The 15,527-nt window shown below is 39.0% G+C and overlaps 1 protein-coding gene across 1 annotated transcript in view; it reads right to left on the reverse strand.

The window, feature by feature from the left end:
- Positions 1-1,443, reverse strand: part of HTR2C (5-hydroxytryptamine receptor 2C) — a 213,588-nt gene extending 212,145 nt beyond the window's left edge. Inside the window, exon 1 of the mRNA XM_031446207.2 lies at positions 836-1,443. The gene's annotated coding sequence lies outside the window, so the exon portion shown is untranslated. The remainder of the gene's footprint in view (positions 1-835) is intronic.
- Positions 1,444-15,527: the final 14,084 nt, after the last annotated feature.

Here is a 15,527-nt window from a genome sequence, read left to right on the forward strand (position 1 = left end):
GCTGCTTGTCAGGTTAAACTGAGTAAAGGAACCGGAAAAAGAGGCAGTGCTGGAGACTTCTCGGCAATCCTTTTCAAAATATAAAACTGTCACCAAGTGACTTAGGTAAGCTAATAAAAAGGCTCGCTCTATACCCTTATACTCTCCTCTTAAACTTACGTGACCATAAGCAGCGCTGTTCAAATTCAGCCAACAGCTGTTATACCAAGACAGATCTGCAGTGTTTATCTCCCCTGAGTTACCGGTGTTCACTGAAACCCTCCGAAAATTAGGGTCGCTTTTCAATGAGAACTTAATAGAGAATCCTTCGCCCTCCTCTGCTCCCATTGTCCCAAGCCTTGAGACCCCTCCCACTTGCCCACTATCTGATTTCTTAAAAACGTAGTCTGTACCCCCAATTCAATTGCACCTTCCGCAGCCCGAACCTTTGCCCAGAGATACCCACGTTCAATTTCTCTTTCTCCTTCCTCCCTCCTCACTTCCTGAGACCCCACGTCCGCCTTCTGTTTCTCTCCAGGCTTCTCGGGCGCGGTGTTCTCGAGACCCCCGCCTCCTCCCAGCTCCCTCATCTCGAGTTCCCTCCTTCCCAACGTCCTCTGAGACGTCGGTGCCCCTCCCGTGGAACCTAAGCCCTTCACTCCTCCCTGAGACCCCAGTCTCTCCGCGATGTGAGCGTTCAGAGTCCTTCCCAACCCCCCGCTCCCCCGCCCCCGCCCCCGGGCCAGTGCGGTCTTGCAAGCTGCAACCATCCGGGACCTGTCCCCGCTCCCCGCCCCATCCCCCTCCTAAACCGTTAGGGTCTTGGCTAGCAATGCCGCCTGGGGCTCTAACTTACCACAAGCGTCCGGGAGGAAGGCAAGGCAGCGGTCGCCGCGGCGGCAGCTAGACGAGAAACGGACTCGGCTGCAATCGCCCAGCGGAGCCCGCGGCAGTCAGTGCGCTGCGCTGCGCTGCGCGCCGCAATCTCGCGCCTCGGCGGAGGGAGGGACGGAGGGAGCTCGGCGCGGTAGCAAGCGCCGGCGAGTCGACCTCCTCCGGACGACCGTGCGCCCCCGGATAGGTTTGGCTTCTCTTGCTCCACTATCTTACTCTAGCATAGTAACTGACCACCTCCAGCATCTCTGCACTATTCGCATCTTCTTTCTTCTTCGGTGGCCCCTAACTAACTACACTATTCTAAACGGACGAAGGCCATCACGCGAGCACCACGACGATCTCGACGACTCCGACGACAACGGTGTGCCAGAAGAAGGAAGAAAAGTTCATGTGCAATCGCAGGTAAGAGACAGGCAGGCCGATGGAGCAGCCAAGGCTGGCAGTCTAGCTGCTCCAATGGCAGGATCGGAAAGATCAGTGCACCCGAGGAGTGGAGCGTCCTCGGCAAGCACCAGAGCGCCTACTCTGCGCGGGTGAAGCTGCACAGCGCTCTTGGGCTAAACGAGAGATGAGGGGCGGAGCCAAGAGTGGCCAATCAGCGCTCAGCATTCCACTGCCCCCGGCCTGTTTGGACCAGTCTCTTGGTGCAACTGGAGCCTACTGGCAGGGGGCGCGAGATGCGGTGGTGGTGGTGGTGGTGGTGGTGATGATGGTGGTTAACTTGATTCATAAGGTCTGGAGATTGGAGGGAACCAGGGTCAGCCAGGAGGAGAGGGTCCTCAAGAATGTACCATTAAGGAGTCAAAGAACATCCCTCCCCAAACACACACACACCACACCCTTGAACATTTCAGTTCAACAAACACTTCTCAAGTCTTGGAAGTTCCAACGAGCTTTGAAAGTCTCTCCCCGACTCCTGTCCCTTTCCCCAGTGGGACAATTGAGGCATTCACAGGGTCAAATTACATTTAGTGCACAAAGGCCCTGGCCCTGTTTTAAGGCTCGATTCCCTTCCCTTGTCCCCAGCCCCAGATGCAGAGAAGGAAGTAAAGTCTTCAGCCTTCGTACCCCAAGAGGGCACAGCTTGGTTCCCTTCTTGAACCCACAAAACCCAGCTAAGTGCTTAGAATGACACCTTGAAGGCTACTTCTCGGGTTTCTGAGGTGGGGCTGCATCTCTTTTTCCTGCACAGAGCTTGGGGCCCACAGTCAGCTGGTTGCCCGGCAGCTGCGAGGGCTGCTATGACATGGTCAAGGCAGCAGGGCAAGGGGTGAACCACAAAACTCCCTTTGGCACTAACTGGAGGCCGAGCCGCAGTCCAGAAAACAGCTCTTCTGGCCGCAGCGCAGAGGAGGGCGGTCAGGGCCACCTTGGCAGAGACGCTTAGGAGGCGCCAAGACCAAGTATAGTAGTGGAGGTGCTCCCACCGCGAAGGAGGGCAGAGCAGATTCCTTAAGTTCCGGAAGAGGATTGGTGGCACTGTACCGAGGGCCATGGGTACAAGTGGGAACTGGCTCCCAGCCAGTCCGAGGTATCTGGACCTAAGAAAGAGATCAAGACTCTGGTTCTGCTACTTGGTACCGGTCGGCAGAGCAGCGATTATATGGTAGAGGCTATAATCGCTGGAGGCTGTGCAGCAGATTGGTGGCTCGAAACCCATAGATCGCAGAAGGGAAGGGAGCTGCCCCTCTGGGGACTGTTTGTCTCAGTAGCTCCAAAAGTTAGGGATGAGGAAGGAGGTGGGAGCATTGATAAGTAATGATCAGGTTCCTTACTTATTCTATGTCACTTCTCTCTGTGCCTTGGTTTCCCGATTTGTAAACGGAACTTTTTGTTTTAGTCCGATAGGGCCATTCGGGAATCCTTCGATTCCCTCCATCCCCACTGAATTGAGACACTTTGCAGGGCTCTGAAATTTAATTTGGCAGTGAGCATACTGTCCACACCCAAGTTCTGTTTCTCAAAGCAAAATCCTTCGCAATTTTCTTGAAGCATCTGTTGAATGCTACTGTATGATGCCGCACAGGTGGCGCCGACTGCGCTGCCAAGTTCACGGACTGCTCAACGCTCGCATCTTTAGAAATGCTTTGTTAGCCAATAGTAATTTATAAATATCGAAGAGGAAAAAAAGTGTCTTCATTTTAAATAATTAAGCATTCATCTTAAAAAATTTCCCGTGTTCTCTTTTTCTATCCTCGTGAGCACGGAATGTTTCGTCCTGACTTGCCTGGCGGGACTTAACGTTTATTTTGTCGGAGGCTGAGACGTTGGTTTTACTAAAAGAAAAACCATGCTAATATTAATCCCTGTAATATATTGGCTAAGGCACAACAGATTCTGTTGAGCCGAGAGAGAGATATCATCCTCCGAAGCCGGGGACCTTTTCACTCTCACCAGCTCCCGGGGGAACCGGCTTAGAGCCACTGACCGCAATAACAATGACGAGGATAGGGTGGATGAGGATAATAATAATAATAATATTATTATTATTATTATTTTTGTTGTTATCATCGTCATCATCATCATCATCATCATCAAGATCATTACTACACAGCTCGCTCTTTAAGCTGTTCACTCTCTCCTAGAAAAACCGAAATGCCAAAGAGACCTAGGGTGAAGCCCACTCAGGGAATGGGAAGGTTCCCGGTGCCGCAGAGAGACAGTTAGCTAGCCCGGCGGCGGACTGAAGCGCGCCCGGGCTTCCGAATCGGGGTAGACACACAGCAGGCAAATTCGCCTTTGAGCGGCGCTCGCTGAGCGGCTGGGAGCCGATAAGGCTGAGCCAGAGCCGGGGACGCAGCCGGGCTCGGGGCGCGGGGTTCAGCCTGGAGCGCTGTCTCCGCTCTCCCGTCCTGGCGGCGCAGACAGCCTCTTTGGGTTCTCTAGGCGGCCGACTGGCCGAGCGCTGGCGAATCCGACGGGTTTTAGAGGTTTTGGCGACTCTAGTCCGGAGAATATAGTGTTGGGAGAAGTCTAGGGCGCACTTTAAGATCAGGCAAGTAAATTCAGAACAAGTACATGCCAGCGCTCTCTGTCGTCGCCAAAGAGGTTTTCTCGAATCCCTGCCTGAAGTGTACTGGGGAATCAGCCCAAAGACTTCATGGCTTTCCCGTCCCTTCCTTATGAAAGTTGTCCCTGGAACGAGGAGTCACTTACTGTGAAATCCTCGGGTTTGATGCAAATCCCCAGGGCACCCTCCCCACCCCCCCAACACAGTTTCCAATAACTCGCCCATTTTCTAAGAATATAGACCTGATTTTGCAACTTTCGAACCAGCGGAATTTCCCCCCACCTCAAATACATACCTTTCTAAAACTACTGATTTAAAAATTCAGGGCAAAAAGGAAGATTGTTACTAAGTAGGAAAAAATTTCTCATCATTTAGGATTTGGGGAACTTATTAATAATAGTTAACGACTGGAAAAGTTTCTCAGAAAAACCTATTTTAACAAACCTAAAAGATTATAGACTGTGATCCATTGAAAAAAAAAAATGACCAGGTCCTAGAAAAATACTCCAAGGCAGTTATTTTGCAGAGAAAAAGTATCTACACAAAAATTCTACCTGGACATCCCCACCCCTGCCCCCCAGTGTTTACCACAGGACATAAATGCAAGGCATTTTGATAATATTTTCACCCATTTTTTTTTTTCAGTTTTAAAATAAATCCTGAGAGCCAGAGGTTTTCTTTTTTTTCTTTTTTTTTTTTTTTGGTAATTATACAATTATATAAAATAATGTTTTTAGCATTTCATAATTTTCTTAACCAGAAAAACCCAGGATCATATCCATAATGTCCATCACTGAGCTATGATATACCTTCAATAAACTTTCATAATACTTTAAGCAGCAAATTTCTCTCTTACTATTTCTCAAGCAGGGTCATTGAATAGGAAAAAAAAACTTAGATACAGATGTCTCATTATACATGAAGTCTTTTCAAAGTTGATAGGATTATTTTTAATGAAAAACAAAGCAGTTGATCTCTATGTGCTGTGTAGGAAGGTAGGGGGCAGTCTGTGATCGAGTCAGCCTTTCTCTGAGTGCAACTTCTTTTTGGAAAGATCCCCTGTTTTAGCGAAAAACAACCATCAGCTCTGGTTCTCTGATACCCTCACCGATGGGAGGAGACAGAAACTGAAAACTCTTTGATAGGATTTGGATGGTCCCATCTACATATTTTTACCACTTTTTGGAATAAACGAGTATATCAAGATTAAAAACAGGTGCTTACTTTCTTTCAAAACAAATGTTACTGAATTAATTTAATTGTATCTGACATTCTTGTAGTTGTAGCTTCTAGTAATCAAATATGTATTTAAAAAACAACATTATTTACATGTAAGCTTGAGTATGGAAAGGCGTGGAATCTAGCAACCTCACCAAGGAGGAGAAAAAACTAGAAGTTACCTAGATGTCATTTCTTTAGAGAAATATGTGTTGTCATGGAGCACGTTCCTGCTATGATGACTGCATCTTATATAATGGCATGCATTTCAGTCTTCCAGCATAGAATGAGAAAGATGACACTTAGGACCTTTTCTTTAAATTAAACTGAGATTGAAAGGCCAGGGCAACGTGATTTTTTCCTTTATTCCTAGCTTAAGGCTATTAGGTCCCTGAACTAGCATTTTTGCTACTTCCATATCTTATTCTGACTCTTTTAGACCGCTTTGATTTCGACTCCACATTTCTGTAGTAATTAGGGTTTTTTACCATGCAACAAAACATCCGCTTGTTTGAGAGTCATCTCTAAAGTAATGGGCTTGGTTTTCTTGGTCTATAAAACAACCTTATTACATAATTTCAAATAAGGCACATCTACTTGCTTTGCTATCTAATTTCTTCTTTTTGTAAGAACTATCCTCAACCAAATTATAATTATTTCAGGGGCAAGGATTTAGTCATATTCTTTCCTTCATACCCTTTGTTCTCATCTAGCCTAATACTGGGCACAGTGATAACTACCAATCATTGACACAAAAGAGGTAAGGATGAAAGTCGAGAAGGACAGGGCTGCTAAAACTTGAATTTCTCAATGACCTGAATATAAATATAGAAGTTATTTTACCAAATTGGCCCATCATGCAAAGATATCATGAAAATTTGAACTGACCCAGATGAAACTTAATAGGAATAAATTTGAGATGATGAACTTTGGGTACCAAAGTTCTCTGCACAAATCTGGGTCACAGAAGAAGGAAACACTTGGTGGATTTTAGCTGGCATCAGGATAACCAAGTCCTCAGTGTGATATGATATGTTAGCCAGGAAACATTGCCTTGGGTTTTTGCAACTTTCATAGAAAGGGTCGGGATATAATTAAGCTCTTTTTGGTGCTCCCAGGTATTTATCTTAAGAATGAAATTAGTAGATTGGAGTCCATCTACAAGCACGTTCAGGTCAGTAGGGGGCTTGAATCATGTTATATGATGAACTACGGCTTTGTATCCTCTGGAACACAAGCCTCTTGGGATATATGCTAGCTGACTTGAAATATTTGAGGGTTTTTTTTTTTAATGGGAAAAGGTCAGCATTTATATGTCATTTGTATTTGTTTCCTCAGTGCCCAGCCCAGTGTCTGACACAAATTAGATGTTCAATAAATATTTGTGAACTGAAGGAAACTATAGGCACAAGAGAATGAAACTGGCATTAGTGGTGGAGCCTACAGAATCTGGCTCTATAGGAGGATTTTATAGCATTTAGAACTGGTCAAAATCGGAGTGAGCTGTTTCTGGAGGCAGTGAGTTCTTCAGCATCGGGGTATTCAACCCTATACAAGGTTAATCGCTTCACAGGGATGTTACAAAGCACAGTCATGGGTGAGGAAAGGAAAAAAATCAAGTAGCTAATGAATGACATTGAAAGCTCTTTCGAATCCTAAATCTTACAGAGTCCACAAATGCTGTCTCAATCAAGTTTTAGGGGATAGAGTATTGAATTTTCTGAAAAACAAACACTGAGGAAGTTACGTACTGCAGGCCTGCCACAGATTCAGCTTTGCTGCAGAAAAGAAGCAGCTTCTTACCGAGTCCACAAGGTGCTTTTGCTGAGCCCGGTGCACTTACTAGCTCGTGGCTTCCATGGAAAATAAGCTCTGGGAAGCTTATTATCCTGAAGCAACAGTATTATGTTGGGATACTAACATTCCTTGTAACTCTAGAATACTATACAAAACTGATCAAACTACTATCTATAAAATAGATAAGCAACAAGGATATATTGTATAGCACTGGGAATGATAGCCATTATCTTGTAATAACTTTTAATGGAATTCGTTTTTGATTAACCTGTATCATATGTGTGCATGGACTTTAGTCTTCTCTAGTAACATCTTTGCCTAAGACTCTTGAGATTTGCACAAAGAAAATTTTCACTAATAACTGGCATAGAGAACAATTTGAAACATACCTGAGAATAATGTTTTGGGAAGCTTCTTTTGTTTCCCTATTAATCATTTTATGTAACTGAACAAATTGGCAAGAATTTCAGGCACACTACCATACCAAAGATACCTTTGAACTAAGTTCTGATTATACCATTATTTTATGTCAAAAGTGATATAGTTCACTAAGATATGATAAATCGGAGTAAAGAATAAGTTACAGACTAAGCTCAGATCAAGGTTAGAACCTAAAGTTAAGGAGTTTGGAAAATATATACCTTATCATGCCATCTTTGTATAACTGAGTGACCTGCTTTTATTTGATTCTATTCTTTTATTCTTGTTCCAAGAGTTATTATTCATTATTCGTTCAGGGCTGCCAGATTTTTTTAAAGATAGAATTTAAATTAATATTCAAAATGTTTTCTGAAACTCAATAAATGATTTTATCATCACGTAAAGCTGCATTACCAGTGAGGCCGCTTGTGCAGTATGATGTAAAGTTAAGCTTAGTTCAGAGAGCTGTTGTTTCTTGATTTCCCTGAGGCTGCAATGAACACATTACACGTTAAATAGACATATACCGTAACTCCAGTATGCATGGGAGCCAAGCACATCTCAAAGGTGGAAGAGTTCTTTAAACTAGAATTTGAAATTCAAAACAGGAGGGAAAAAAGCTTGAGTTTATAAATCTTTTTGAATGTTTTTAACAGTTGCCTTACAGATGGGATAACAAAGATAAAAAGGAATTTACTTATCACTAATGTTTGAAATATGGCACTTTTTCTCTCTAAAGTTCCTTTATTGAAAACTTTCAGTATTTTTGAAAAAGATAAAATTTTCCTTTTTATGTATATTCATTAGACAAGAATATGAATAATGAAGTCTACATTTTACTATAAGATGCTCCCTAACAGAAAAACCTTGAACATAAAATTTTAAGCAATAATCAGCTTCACTACAGAACTCACACAGCTATGTAATTTTTGTTTTGCCTGATACCTGTACCATCCACAATAAACAACATAATCAACTGAGTTTAATTCATTTGGATAACGTGGCTTGTGAACTCCATATCCCATATTATAACTCATCTTTGGTATCAGATTTACCAAAGGGGGTTTGGCAAACCCTTAACGTCTGCCATCTCCTACAGATAAGGTATACTGGAAGATACCAGCTTTAGCATAGCAGAACCAGACCAACTATTAACAGCACACTGCCACCACCACTAATCTCATCAGCTTTTCCATCATCATCATTGGGAAGCTGGCTGACAAAAATTACTTGGTTGATTGATAAGCACCAATCATTTGCTTTGTTGATGGGAAGTTCTCTTTGTCCGACTTTGCCCCTCTCTCATCTCGTTGTGACATATTTAGATAGAACTAAGACATGTATCATTCCCCTATTTTAGTGATCTCCCTTCTCTCAAAAAAGCTTCACTTGTAATGGAAATAGAGGAAACTGAAGGATATTTTCTTACCCATCCTACTATGAATAACCTATTAACTATGCTTACTTAATAAAATCAGACTGTATTGGTACATATAAAGCAGTCTCTGTCATAGACTGTAACATTAAATCAAAGAAATGATTTCTCCTCACCAACTACTAAATCTTTACACATTTCAATGCCTGGAACAATACTAGTTTACTCAAGCTCATGCTTTGAAGGTGAGTGACAGCAAATGTCATCTTTTAGGACTAAAGGAAAAAAATCTTAACTAAAATATTTCCTTATCACCAAAATTTTATATACTTTTTATTTATGGACAAGTTTTAAAATCCTTCATTCTTTCAAAGTAGAGTTAAATTTGAAGCAAAAGCCAATACAGCAATGACTAGATGCCTATTGTTATGTAATGAGAGTCCTGCAGCAGAACTGCCTGAGTAGAAATTGATTTTCTGGCTTCTTGATTTTTGAAGTCACATCATTTTACTATTTGGGCATCTTCTAGTCATTAGTAGGAAAATGATAGTAAAAATCTTTACTAGATCATCTTGTAGTTGAGAGTAATTAATGAATGCTTATACTGCTGGTAGAGCAAAGCTTGGGGGCAAGATTTGTCAGAGAATTCAACTTTGTTGGCTTTCTGTTTGGTCAGCAATCTTCATCTACTAAGATATGATACAAAAATAAACCTTTATCTTTTAGAGTGTTATACACAGTAACAAAAAAAAAAAAGCTGCTGAATTGAGGATGGTTTAATCTATCATCGTTATCTTTGTCTATGCATTTCCGACTTTATGATGACTTCAATCTTTTTGTCAATATAACTTAGCTGAAGTTCAAAAGACACAAGGAAGGAAGTTAAAGATGAAGGGAAGTACTGATCATTATATTATTTCAAGGCAGATGACACAGTGGGAAGCAGCATCTTCATTGCCTGGTTTGATTACAAAATATTGTGGCTGGATTATATCAATAATCCTGATTTGCTGAGAGGTTTTTTTTTTTTTTTGTCTGTTTGTTTTTTGATTTTGTAATCAAGTAATATGGCATTTAAAAATTCCCAACAAAGTTATCTGCAATTCCACTCTTTAGAGAAAAAAAATCCCAACAGAACATATACATCTAAAAATAATTGTTTGCATTTCAAAGACTAGACACTTATTTCAATGATTCATCAAAATAATTCTTAACATCTCTTTTGAAATTGCCTTAAGAATCTATGATCCATTCTTCCGAATTTTTGGAAATATTGTAACGTCATTAACTGTTATGTCTGGCGATTAAAGTTTTATGACCCTAAATTTTATCAAGTTAAGAAAAGACACATGACCTTAAAACTCATGGGAGGAGCAAAAAAAAAAACAAAAACAAAAACAAACAAACAAAAAAAAACCTTGCTTATGTAATTTATTTATAGTGACAATTTATCCCAGAGTAGGCAAGAGTTTTCTTCTATTTGGTCTACCTCCTTATGTCTGCTCTAGTAGAAACTTAAGATGTAAGTTTTCCTGGAAGTTTGCAGTCAACAATGATAACACTCAAAAATTGAAGCAAGAAACCCATATCACTGATCTGGCTGTTAACTATATTAGTTAGTAAAACTGGAATAAGTACATCTCCTCAGATTCCCCCTTTCAGAAGAATGAATGAATTAATAACATAAATTAGAACTGCTGAGCCCTACTCAGCATTAACTTACATGCCATGTACCCTGAAATATTTATAACTTCACAGTGGAACCACGACTAGCAATCCTTTAAATTTGAGGGCTTTAAATAATTGTGAAAATGTGTCGAAGAACCTAAAGTACATATATGATCTCTCACAAAGCTAATTAATAAGGTTACTTAAGAAAGTTTTTACATTAGGAAAAAATGAGCACTAGGTAATTTAGTGACCGAATCCAAAATTAATACACAAACTGACTTACAGTTTTGATACTGACAATGCTGGCTGTCTGTTCATTGCATTTAGAATGAAAAAGAGGCTTGGAGTTAAAGAACATTATTGGCTTTATTATAGAGGCATTTTCTCTGAAAAAGTCACCTCTGTGTTATTGCAGACAGTGTACCACAATTCAATCATCTCTACTCTTAAAAAACTGTAAGTGCTTCACTTCTTACTTTGTTGCAAAGTCTCAGGTCTGACTGCTTATCTAAGGAAGCTAAAATATATACCACGTGATACAAAAATGATGATTAGAGAGAGATAGCTTGATCAGCTACCAGATTAAAATGCAAATCAAAGTAGACAGGGCCTTATTATTGATGAAATGCAATCTATTACTTTTTAAAAAAGAAATGTGAACTTCAAAAATCATTAAAATGAAGAATACTAAATTATCAAAAACCTTCTCCTTTTCTTATTCTGACATGTATACTAATGACTGCTGGTGTAGACCTTGGCTTTACTGGTTTTATAATGTGTCTTACTACACTGGGAATTGCATTATGAAATATTTTGGAAATGCAGTAATTCTTAGTAAAATTGGAAACCTTGTTGGAGTCTCCTGATCATTTGAAAAGTAGAGCTTTATGATAATTTTTCTTTTTTGAAGATAATTTAATTTTTAAGTTATGGCTGTTAGACTTGACAACATTCTCCTGAGCAGAATCCATTAATTGATATAAGTGATTTATTCGCTCTTCATTTACAGCTAGTTATAAAGTTGTGTCCCTTTCTCCCTTGAAGTCAACACTACACAAGGAGCAGCAGCAATGTTTCATTTGTGTTCTCTTTATTAGTGCATAAAATATATAATTAATTTTCCAAATTTAATATTGGAGATGATTGGAAAAATTTTTTTCGGGCATTGCAATCAACCCATATGACAACCTAACCTTCCATTAACGTTGTATTTCCATACAAAGAAGCTATAAAGTCTGATGTATTGAAAGATTTGTGTTGATGTAAAGCCTTTCTCAGAAGAATTGAACATTAAGTTTCTTATTTTCCTTAATATGGATAAGATCTATAAAATTTAGTGAAAATTCTTAGCTATAGAATATTCACCAGAAAATAATTACAGAAGAAAATGTGGCACTCTTCCCAACCAAAAGCTCTAAAATCTTGGTATCCCTAACCCCTATGATAAACTCTCTAATGATCAGGGCAAAAGTCAAATCTGTCCAAATTGGATGGTGAATCAATTGGATGTTAAATATCAGAAACTTCAGATCAATCACTCCGGTAATTTAAGAGAAGGTAAAGTTGAAATTTCCATGTCTACATACAGTGCCAATCACATTTAAACACCTCTAAAGAGGGGAAGCAAAACTTCAATACCTTTGCTATATTTTCAAGATACGAAGTGAGTGACTGTTCACGTAGTCTTATTTTGAGATTTTTTTCAGGAAGTGGAAACTCCAATTTGAACTTGAAATAGTTTCTGTTGATGTAGTCTTCCATTTATGATTCCATTCACTGTTCCCTTTTTAAAACTTTATGGCCTCTTTACTTCTACATTGCCTTTGAGGGTGATTTTTGCATTTTCTCTCTTATTTTCCCCTAGCTTCAGATTTAAACTCAGAAAGAAGAAGGTAAGTAATTGGAGCTCTAGAGACCACCTGGGGCAATGTTAATTCATTCTTATTTAATAAACGTTTGGCTCACTATTTCCTCTGTATCTGCTCTCTTCTGTACTCACTCCCCTTGCCCTCCAAATGATGACAGGGAAAGAAAATGAAGCAGCTGGCCTTTTTATTTTTATATAACTTTACAGATACTAACAATTAAACCTAGATCATTTGTAATCACCTAGATTTGACTTAGAAAAAATCCTCACATGTAAAATGTCTTTAATGTGCTTGAAAAGTTTGTTGAAATCATCTTTGTCTTTAAATTTCTAAAACATAGCTGACAATTTTAATTTCTTCTGAAACCAGAGCTCCATTGTTCCCTCTAAGGGGACTCAAATTTTTTCCTATTACTATAAAAGATGGTTTCTAATTTTTTAATAACAGCTTTAGTGAGATACAATTCACAAATAATGAAATTCACCCATTTACAGTATACCATTCAGTGTGTTTTTGTTTATATATTCACAGATTTTTGAAATCATCGTTACTATCCAATTTTGGTTTCTAAATTTTAAAATGCAACTTATAGGTCATGAGTTTTAGAACTTATAAAGATGGTAGCTTATTTTAGTAATTGTTTCTTCTTTGCTATACTGATGGTCACTGTAAAACATTGAGCTATCATTAGCAACATCGTATTTCTTAAATTATAGACTGGCCTATCAAATCTGGAGAGACAGTCTGGACTTCTAGGATATTAAAATTTAGTACAATCTTCAAGAATATTCAATTATTACAGGACTTATCCTTTGGTGTCTAGAAATATAATGTGTATTGGGTGATGAATAAGAATTTGGAGCACTCAATAATCCTAATGCTCTATCAAATATAGTATGTGGTGATTTGTTGCATCTAGTTCCACTTATGATTTGTCACCTCTACTTCCTCTAGAATGACACTGAACTAGTTTCCTCAATACCAGCATGATAGACTGAATAAAAGCAGTAGACATAAGCTGCCAATCTTTAACAAATATCACAGGTTTGTAGGGCAGTTTAGAAAGGGGCTCAAAGATGCAATTTTAATAATTATTCTTTTCATAATCGTAGGTACTGTGAGCTGTGGTAGTTTGGTCACTTCTAAACGTGATAGAGTATTCGTAAGTCTTTTTCTTAGTTTACACCCAGAAACATTCTCTACAAGGAAGAAAATTGGCAAATACATATGGGTGTGCAACTAAAACACTGTATTAGTAGCTGGGTATTTGTGTATGGGTTGATATGGGAGTGCCTCAGATGTGTGACCAGTGTACTTAAGAAAAATGCAGTCATAAAAGAACAGTGGAAAATGTAGTCCAACATAAACAACAACATTAAGCTAATCAGGGGACAGTATGATTGATAATATCACAATGAAGTCATAACAATAATTATAATAATTTAGCATTATGTGCCAGGAATTTTGCATGCATTATAACATTTTGATATCACACAGCCCTACAAGGTAGGTATTAGTATCCTCTATTTATGAATGAGGAAACCAAAGATTAGAGTTCGTGACTGGACTAAGATTACCCAGGAAGTATACTGTAGAGCCAGGATTATAAACCTAGGTCGAGGGTACCCCAGGACCTGGGTTCTCAGACACTTTTAAAAGCAATAGACTTGATAGAGGTCGTTTGGTGAGTCGTAGAAATGTGGAGTCATACAAAGGTTTAGGATACTCGCCATGATCATGTGTTTCTTTGGTTGTGTTTTCTGGTTTTGTTTATGACTCCTCTCTTTCCCCCATACACTTAGAAGATAATAAGTTCATTTAGCAAATAAGTTCATCCTACATACTTTTTATATTGGTTGTGTATGCATTTAATGTCAATGTGGACTTCTGGTTCATGGGGTATTTTCAAGAGAAATATTTTTCCTTTATTCACTGTCTGCACTAGAGTTCAGTCTATTTACAACATTTTACAACTCTGCAAAATCACCTAAATTTGAAAGTAAACAAAACTACTACCTTTGAAATAGATCATTCATAACATTTATGTTCCCTTGTACTTCATCCCTTCAGAGTTTAAGTAGGTAAGAGGTTGGAAGTGACCAACCTTAACTAACAATGATCAGCTGTATTTTCTTAGGAAAAAAATGGGTATTATGTTTACCCCTTGGAATTGCATTAAAATGATTACAATTTATTAATATTTCATTTAAGACACACATAAACCTCCAGGACAAATAATTTTTATAGTTGGATACAATATTGGAGGTTCTGAAGATTGTGGGTGGCTATCACAACTCAGAATGCAAATAGTGATTTATTTTTCTTTTTTAGGATTACCCATTTCATATGAGATCTGTATGGATAAAATATTTTCATATAGTTTATTGAAAATATTTAATCACTTTAGGATTCTAGAACATTATTTCAAGGATAGTGCTTTGAGCCTTTAATGTTGAGAACACTGTTTTATCACACTTCCCTGAAGTTGGAAAAATATCGTGATGAATCTAGTTTATATTTTCATGCTTTAAATTCATAAATATTGCCAAGTTCACAATTCAGTTAAAGTCTGAAGTGTGTATTCAACAATTTTAAATGTGCTGATTTTGCCATTAGCATTAAACAGCTGTTCTCCATTTCCACTAAGAATAAGATCAGAAAGAACAAACTACACTTGCAGAATGAAGGGTATAGACTAATGTTAGCAAAATCCTCCTATCAGCTTGGTGAGATACTAGACCATGTTATGAAGGGAGTTGTTCGTCATCTATGCTAGAGATTTGAAAGAAGTCAATGGTGTTTTTGGGAATACATTAGGTACATTAGTTTCCAATTCAAAACAAAAAGAAGAGTATAATAATTTCTGAAGTTTCTTTCAGCCCTATAATTTTATGCACATTTTATTATAATAAACAACTTGCTTAATTGCAGTATGTCATCATCAGAAGTGGGAAGTGGGAAATGTTGTATATCAGGACAGTAAATGCATTAAGCTACACAGCTATTTGAATATGCCAACACTGGGTAATTAAGAAGCCACTTTGAGGAAGGAATGTTCAACTCCAGATCTATAATCCCAACTTCCTACTGGGCACTTTTACCAAAATACATGCATGTCTTACAAGCACCTCAAAACCTCAAGAAGCCTTTCAATACCAAAATTATTTCTAATATTCTCAAATCAGTTGTTCATCCTGAGTCAATGTTTTCCCCACCAGTGCAATAAGCCTAAGAGAGTACGGTGATTCATACATGACATCATCCCATCATCTCTTCTCTTATCCTCATCCCC

This window comes from Camelus dromedarius, chromosome X (genome assembly GCF_036321535.1).
Source record: "Camelus dromedarius isolate mCamDro1 chromosome X, mCamDro1.pat, whole genome shotgun sequence".
Taxonomy (NCBI): domain Eukaryota; kingdom Metazoa; phylum Chordata; class Mammalia; order Artiodactyla; family Camelidae; genus Camelus; species Camelus dromedarius.